General features: G+C 37.8%; 1 long non-coding RNA gene across 1 annotated transcript; it reads right to left on the bottom strand.

Moving 5' to 3' along the window:
- Positions 1-841: 841 nt before the first annotated feature.
- On the bottom strand, positions 842-7,344 carry LOC306655954. The gene is made up of 4 exons (XR_013762363.1): positions 7,262-7,344; positions 3,424-3,770; positions 1,727-1,963; positions 842-921 (listed from the first exon to the last, which is right to left on the bottom strand). It is a non-coding gene; the product is annotated as an uncharacterized lncRNA (long non-coding RNA).
- Between the last annotated feature and the right edge of the window lie 1,927 nt (positions 7,345-9,271).

Genomic DNA, 9,271 nt, shown 5'->3' with positions numbered 1-9,271 from the left:
ACACATGGCTTATCTTTGCTCTACCCTGATGCAACTGAGGTGGTCCTGGCTGAGACAGGATGATGACTTCAAAGGAGCAGATAGATCTAGAAACCCAGTTTAATGCCATAGAACAGGTCCAGGACTGGGACCCAGGGAGTTATGTTTTCCAGCTATGGTGACAATGGAATTAGTAAAATTCCCTTTTGAGAGTGGAGAGGAGTCATATAATACTTATGCCGGGGCAACATGTGTTGACTGGAGCTGCTCTTGGCAAATCAGGACCCTAATTCAGCTTGAGGCCAGTCACTTCATCATTCTGTGATCTCATGAAATTGTCTTAGGCTTCTCGAATCTCATTTTCCTCATCTGTTGTAATTCTTGTCTGTGAACCCTCAAGAGTGTCAGGAGAATTAAATGAGATAATGTGTGGCTGAGAGCTTTGAAACAGAAAGGAGAAAATAAGCCATTTGGTAGCAATGTTATGTGGATAGCAGTAAATCTCCTCTAAACCACTTCTTTTCCCTTTATTCATACCAAAAATGAGAAACAATTGAGAAAAAAATGTTTCAATTATTCAGCAGCATTAGGTGTCCACAAAGGCTGTTGTTCAAGTCCCAGGTTTGGATCAGAAGTTTATGTTTTCACACTAACTTTCCCTTTTATTATGTTCCCTGTAGAATTGTCAGGATTAAGGCATAATGACACTTTTGAAACTGAAAAAATTAACTGTATTTATCAAAATCACAGGTAATGATCAGTCCTAAACATCTGGTCTAAATATAAACAGTGCAAATACCTTTAGCATGTGTATTTCCAGTTGAATAGAAAGAAAACCAATTAACTTATTTTGTATTATTTAGTGACAAATGATCATTTATTTGGAGCTGTTATTATATACTGGAAAAAGAGGCTGAGGACTGAGTATCTCTCTCCTCACCCCTAAAAAAAAAAAAAAAAACATTATTGTTTTCTCTCTTGTGTTTTCTAAGCTGGCCTATGTGAGGTCAGGCCCTTCCACATGCTGTGGCAGATCAACTTCAGGGCCAGCTGGTTGAGAGATCTGAGGCTCAGTAAAGAACCCAAGGTCAGGGAGCTAACAAGGAAAGGAGCAAAGAGGAGATCAGGTGGCAGGCCCTCTACTCCTGTGGATCATCCAGCCACTAAACCTTACTTCCACCAGCAATCTGGGAATGACACCGAAAATCAAGTACCCTCAATTTTCCAGGATTTTAGGAAATTGTGCATATATGCTGAAGTGAGCCTGAAACCACAATAAAATGAGAGAATGAGGAAATTAAAAAACATTGCACTATTTTAATGCTGTAATAATAATGGCTCACCTGAAGATGCAGTTTTGCCACATTCACTCATCAAAATTGTTTAGCTTAAAAGAAAAAAGAGCCCGATAACTAAACCTGTCCTCTCACTCTCTCTCTCTCTCTAAAATCCACTTTATTTTAAAATAAAACAGATTTAGTGTGTTATCTAACTTTGGACCTGTCTCACATCCTAATTTTATACAGTGCATCAATATTTAAATGCACAGATATTCCATTTGAGAATACCTGCAAAAGAGAAAATTATCATCAATATTACATTTCAAATCAAATAATTTTCACTTTAACATATGATCTTCCCAATACTGTTAGAGCTGAAATAAACCTGGCTTCTCTTATATCTGCAAACTGGAGAAAAGTGAAGTATGCAACTTCATCTTGCAAACTGTTAGGACGTTGGTCATCACCTGGGAGCAGCCAAGAAGTCTGAGGGCCCCTGGCTGGGCTTGTTTTTGTGAAGAGGAGATGCTCAGTGGGAGAGTGTGCTTGCACTTCAGGCAGCAGGAGGCCAGTGTGTCAATCCAGGTGCACTGGAGGGTGAATGATGCTAGCAGGCAGAGATGAAGGCACTCTGCCACAGGGAAGGGTACTAGCCAAACCCAGGTATCCCACAGGTGGTGACGAGCACACTGCCAAAGCGAGGCCTGTCAGAGGGAGTGAAGAGAGACAGATGCTGCAAGTATTATTCTATAAGACAAAGCAGTGGCTGGGAAAGTTTACTAGCACTTTCTCTGAGCCATGCACAGAGCTCTTTCCTACATTTTTTCTTTTATTTTTTACTGCAATCCTCTGAAGTAGGTACTATGTTATAATTGATAAATTGCTAAAATAAAGAATGATTAAAATTGCTTAACCAAGACTACTAATGTGAATGATGATGGTAAGATTTGGTCCTTTGTAATATGATTTCATAGTCTGAATTTCTAACCACTCTACCAAGATAAATATGTTTAACTGTAGAGGATTTGAGAGTTGTAATAGTCATTTAGGGGAAAAGATGAAAGGACAGAAGTGGGAAAAATATTTTTGGCATTTTTTCACATTCTTGAGAAATTTTATGATCTATTAGTGAATTTAATCATTATTGATTTTTTTCTTTCAAATGGAGACACAGAGGTTCAGAAATATTAAACAGCTTTTCAATATTATTTAGCTTATAACATGATGAAAGGGATTTTGCACCTCTGATTACAAAGTTGATATTCTCTCCACTCTTCCATGCTTCTTGAAATATGATTCTCTATTAAAGAACACAACAGGAAACATTGTCTCCATATCTCTCCTTGAAGTATCTGGGGTGCTGGATAAGTATCCTCTTCCTTCCACCCCACTTTTCTGAATGCTGACTCTAAGGAGCCATGTTTCTATATTCTTTTAGCTCTACTTTCCTGAAAAGCCCTCTGAATCTACTCTTTCTCTTACCATCAAGAGATATCCATGCTATGCTACAGTCCCTCAGACCTTTACTAGGGGACTGACTGCCTAATCTTATAGATACATTGGTTTAATATGGTGCCCTGCATCTCCACATTGGTTTTCAATGGTGCCTTCAGGCAAGGCTGTAGGGACTCACCTCAACCAAACTATATTCATCTTGGTCCTGACCACCATTTTGCCCACGAGGTGACCCTGGCATGTATTCCAGACCCCATAAACAAAGTTAAGATAGTCGAGAGCTTTATGCTATGTCTGGATTCTTTACTAACATTTAACATGTTAATTATATTTGAAAAAGCTCAGATATATTTCAGTTGAATGCAGCCCACTTTTTTCTAGCTTAGCATATAAATTCTTTCTTCCTGCCTTGGGGTGCAGGAATCCTCCTGTCTGCTGTTAAAGACACACTAGTGTCTGTCAGTTCATTAGTTGCACTTTGTACAATTCTAGATTTTTTTTTTTTTTTTTTTTTTTACCTCTTTCTTTGGTTTCTCACTATCTTCTGCTTTGGCAGCCAGTTCTTATACTCTGGCTGAAATAGTTAATCTGGATTGTCAGTTTGATTAGATCAAGAGATGCCTAAGATTAAGAGACTTCTGGATGGTCTATGAGGTTGGTTCCAGAGATGATTGGCATGTGGAACAGCAAACTGACTGGGAAGACCTACCTTGAACCTGAATGGCGCCATCTAATAGGCTTGGGCCTGGATGCAACAAAAGGCAGAAGAAGGAGGAAAGCCTGGCAGACGCAAGCTCTATTATTGAGTGGTGCACGTGTTTTTGCTGCCATGGCCTGAGGACAGTGGACTCCACTCCTCCACTCTTCCAGTATGGACTCTCACTAGCAATTCTTCAGGGAGCTCCCAGGCCTTCACTCTCAGGCTGGGACCACATCATTGGTTCTTCTTCTTCTGAAGCTGTAGCTTCTTGGACTGAGCAGCTATTGGTTCCTCTAGCTCTGCAGACTGAAGAGAGCCACTGGGGGACTATCCAGCTTTTGATCCTGTAAGCCAGTCTAATATCAAATAAATTCCCTTTTATAATCATATATATAAAATATATAATCATACATAATCCCCTTTCATAATCATATATATATAATTCTACATATGTATGTATAAGTGTGTGTGTGTGTGTGTGTGTGTGTGTGTGTGTGTATGTTTATATCCTGTTGGTTCTGTTCCTATAGAGAGCCCTGACTAATACACCAGGTTTTTCTGAATTAGAGACTATGTCTTATTTATTCAATAATATTGAGCACAGTGAACCTTACATTTAGCCCGTCTGGTGCCATGGAATATTCAGTGGGCTTTTGGGGTCACACTTCCCAGTCTAATATTTGAGTATCAGTGATACTGCTCTTTTCTATATGGAACCATCTCTCTCAACTACATAACTTACACATACCATCAGCTTCCCTAAACATGCCATTCTTGGTTTCTGGTTCTTGTCTTTGAAGAATAATGGGGACTAGGAAAAGTCTGGTTCCAACTCTCGCAATTTCTCTATTAATAGAATGTGGCTAAAAATATCTATATTTTTGATTGTCTAGGTTTTCCATCAAGACCATTCAGGGCAGTAGGTGAGAAAGTGTTATAAACACAGAGAAGTACTATAACATGCTTCATTGCTGTTTCATATGTACTATATGCCTCATCTTTTAAAATTGTTTCAGAACCTATAGATGTACAGGTTCTTTAAAAATATGTAGGGTTGGCTGGGTATGGTGATACATACCTATAATACCCCTGACTCAGGAGACTGAGGCAGGAGAATCCCAAGTTAGAGGACAGCCTGGGCAATTCCGTGAGACACTGGCTCAAAATAAAAAGGGCTGGGGTTGTAGCTCAGTGATAAAGCAGTCCTGGGTTCAACTCTCAGTAACAACAGGAACAACAACAATAAAAAAATAAGATAAAAAAGCTTAATTTTCTCTAGAAAGTAAATGGAAGAGAATAAATATCTTGTTGTTGATTCTCTACCCACAAAACCGCAAAGTCATCATGGTAGCAGACTCCCTGCTCATTCTTTCTTACATCTGACTTCTCAGTAATCAATAAGAACAGTCCATTAATGGTGCAGCTGGTAGGGCAGAGAAACTGTTGTAGCAAAACATTCAAGATGAAGCTAATGAGAGCATGTAAGAAAGGGAAGAGGGCTGAATTGATGTTGAAACTAATTTATTTCATTAACTAGCACTAGACATAAATTGCAGTGTAATGGAATTAATCATTTAAAATGGATTGTTCACTTAGAAGTTATAAAAATACCAACATTCCACTTGGTGGTTTTTTTTCCTCCCTTTAGCTGGATCAAATTTAAATAATTTGTTTGTTTTTAATATATAAAGAGGTCCAAGTGGTTCATATAGCCCTGTCTGGGAAAAGGAGTGACACAGGGCAGGAATAACATGAGCAAGGAAAAAAAAAAGGAAAAAACACACTAAAAACCCAAGCAGATTAGGAAGCGCAACAGATTGATACCTGGATCTCATCACATGACTTTGGAAGAATAAATTCCTTTAAAATTTGAAGTCATACTGAAAGTTGGATTGTGTTTCCAGGCATCACAACTCATTGTGACAAACCATGGATTTCAAAAACAAAGATGCTCAAAAATTTCTGTGTAGATGCGATCCAAAGTCATTTCACAAATCTTACTACATGAGATCTATGAGATCTTTGTTTTTTTTTTTTTTCCCTCAGCAGCCTTGACTATAGGATCATTAATGAAGTGCTTGTGAGGAAAGAGCTCCTAGCTCCTTCCTAGATGCGGTTTTTTTTTTTTTTTTTTTTTTTTTTTGGTGCTGGGGATCGAACCCAGGGCCTTGCAAGGCAAGCCCTCTACCGACTGAGCCATCTCCATCTCCCCAGCCCCCTAGATGCGGTTTTCTAGATGGCAGTGGGGTGGTTGAGTGATCCACCTGACACAGCATGGTCAGATTAGGACTTGGACCCAAGATTCCCCTGACTCCACCACCAAGGCTCATCTTCCCATGCCATTATAGGGAGTGGTTGAGACAGGACTTTCTGTACTATTTAATCTTTTAAAAAATTCAGTTTTTACTAATCTCCAATGTAATAAGTTATTGCCAAGACTGAAAGACAATAGAACCATTTTGAGGTCTTAGTCAATTACAAATATTAACTACTTTAATGTTTAACACAATTCTTTTCCGTGGATATTAAACCATGACATAAGTGAAAAAAAAAAAAAAATCATCTCAGAAAGATGAACCCATGCATGTAAAATCACAAGCAGGTGGCAGACCTGGTTTTGGAATCCAGGTCTATGTTTTTATAACCCATGTTCTTTTACACTGTGTTTCCCATGTGGGATGATTTTAGTCTGTCTTACTTTTAACCAAGAAGTGAAAACTGGATAGGCAATCAGGTTACATTTAGGATGTGCAAGCCCACACAACTGCATTATACTGATTGATAAAGTCTCTTTCTTTGAATAACCTGACACTCTATCCAGAAATGATATTAAATGAGTTTCAGCACATGCTCAATTTAAATAGTTAAAAAATCACAAAGGGCGCTAGGGATATAGCTCGGTTGGTAGAGTGTTTGCCTCACAAGCACAAAGCCCTGGGTTCAAATCCCCAAGCACCGCAATAAATAAATAAATAAATAAATAAATAAATATCACAAAGAATCTTTAAAAAATCAGCATTTTGGTGGGCTAGAAGAGAGTCCAACCACTGGAGCTGGGAAATGACTGAGGAAGGTAAGTAAGATGCTTAAGACACAACCCTAAAACGTTTTGGTTCATTTTTAAAGTCACTCAAGTAATTTTGACCCAAAGAATAAGACTGTCTTGAATGTTGGGTCTTAGGTGCCTTGCTTTGCTCTTCAATATTATTACAGCCCTATAAACAAGAGGAATTTTTCCCAGAGTATTTCAAGACATTTGTACCAAGAGAAGGACCAACTGGAAGACAATAATTGATGTGTATTCTCATCTATCACTGTCATAAACACTTGTAATTCCCATTTATATACCCCTGCCCAAGTACTCCCTGCACAGTCCCAACTGTGCTCTGTGCTACTATTAAATTAATTAATTAATTAATTAATTTATTTATTTTGGGGGGAATCAGGAATTGAACTCAGGGGCACTTGACTACTGAGCCACATCCCCAGCCCTATTTTGTATTTTATTTAGAGACAGAGTCCCACTGAGGTGCTTAGCACTTTGCTTTTCCTGAGGCTGGCTTTGAATCCGAGATCTCTTGCCTCAGGCTCCCAAGCTGCTGGGATTACAGGTGCGTGCCACCACACCCTGCCCTCTGTACTGTTATATTAATAGTATTGAATTTCTCATGGTCCCTCCATCCTGGTCCCTTGATTTCTTTAATTAACACTCAAGCGTCCAGATTTGTGTGTCACGGAAAAGATACATTCTTCCTAAGCCTATTTTAAAAATGATAAAAATGGTGTCCCATACAACCTGAGGGCAAAATTTAGAAACCTGGAAAGGTTAGTTGCAAGCAGAGCTCACCAGCAGTGAAGACAGGGAGACTACTGGGTTTCAGAGGTCAACAGGAAGTTTCAGCTGTGTCTGGAACTAAAGCAGCAAACAGTGCAGCAGACACGGCACGGTCCAGAGACCTAGAATAGAAGGTCTCTCCTTTTGTGGACAGGAGAGGTCTAGGTGTCTAGGGACCTATGGGATATTTTGAGTGATGTACAAATTGATCCATATGAATCACACAGGTTGGCTGGGATCAAAGCTAAGATTAGAGTACAACAAATATCTTCGGAGCCATGGGATCTTGCATAAGCCTTGCTTAAATAAGACATTAATGGAATCTAATTTTAGAAGGCTAGCCTAGCTTTATAAATAGGGTTGCCAGATAAAATACAAGATGCCCATTTAATGTTTAATTTGAAATAAACTCTGAATTTTTTCACATAAATATGCCCCAAATATTGTATAAGGAACACTTTTTAAAAAATGCCTGAAATTCAAATATAATTGGGCATGCTATATTTTTATTTGCTAAATATATAACCCTATTTATAGAGAAAGTTAGAAATTGCTTTTTTCTACTAATTTTAGGAATCAGTATTTCTGTCTAAATGCTGATGGTTGGGGTTGAGAGAAAGAAAACTTGGTCACATGAAAGGTATTTGAATCGTGGTTTTTTTCTTCTGCAAATGGGTATAAAATATCAACAAGGTCTTCTATGGATTTGGGGGGACATGCATGAGATAATGTCTAAAATGCTCAACACAGTCCTTTGATGTAATAAATGTTCAATAAATTTTGATCACTGTTAAAGTAATATTTCCCCAAAACAAGGATGGTTGAGCAAATGAATACATAAATGCTCTTGGTAAAGCAGCACACCATGAGAATCTGAGTAACATTCTTCAGATGTTATTTTCTACCTGAAGCTCAGGATCCATCCTATTCTATATGGGAAACAATCAAAACAAAGTGGCATAGCAAGAAGTCCCATGACAGTTGTGTGGAAATGCCATCCTTTCTTTTTAAGGTGAAGCGGTAAAGCTTTGCAAGTGGCATTTGTGCCTTTGACAAATGGGACGCTGACAACACTTAGACGTGGTTGACAAGCACAAAATAGCATCCAGTAGGCAGACACTGGGAAGGGGAAAACAACTCTTATGTATGGCTGTCTGTACCGAGTCAGATTTAAGGAACTGAGAAACTCTCTGTATGGGAATTAGGAACATGAAGATCTTTCAGTAAAATCTGTTATTCTTTCTAAGATAGATTATTTTTAAACCATTCTTTTTCCGTTGGCCCTGTGTATAGGATTGTATTAGGAAAATATTCTTAGAAAACATAATTCACCAGATTTTGATGGAAAACATTCCCCTTCAGTTATAAACATCTAAATAATCCTTTGTGAACATCAGAAGTTATTGAAATCTCCAATGTGACTTTAATATATTCCTTCCTGTGGAATATGGGCATGTTTTCTGAAGCTTTATTGAAAAATGAAAGTCTCATATAAAATGTATTTCAGATCATTTAACTTTTCTATCTCCCTTTATGATCCAATGAATTTTATTCATTCTAGCAAGTCATACTAAACCTAAATACTTTAGGATTAAGATTAAAATACTGAGTGTATGAATTAGGGTTAATAAAAAAATCAAATATATCTTTGTGCACGCAGCTACTGTCACTTAAATGAAATGATGTGGCACAGAGGTGGAGTGTTGATAAATTGTCTAATTTTTTTAAAAATTTGATGTCCACAGAAATCAGATCCAGATGGTTCTGTTGTTATAAATTAAGGTTGATCACAGTGACAAAACTCCTTAGGGAATCTTTTCTCGAGACATTAAATCAAGTGCCTGTAATTGTATTTTTATAGCTCTATTCTGTGGTGTAACTGAGGTGAAAAATTAAGAAGACTCTCTGGATAATAGCAAATAGCTCTTATACAGATTTGAGTTTTAAATTGGTTGGATTAGCTAGAGAATAAAAATACAAATAAAGAAAAAGCTCTATAATGACCTATAAACAATCTCATTA

Source organism: Sciurus vulgaris, assembly GCF_902686455.1.
Source record: "Sciurus vulgaris genome assembly, chromosome: 3".
In the NCBI taxonomy this organism is placed as follows: Eukaryota; Metazoa; Chordata; class Mammalia; order Rodentia; family Sciuridae; genus Sciurus; species Sciurus vulgaris.
This window is presented reverse-complemented; position numbering and strand designations above follow the sequence as displayed.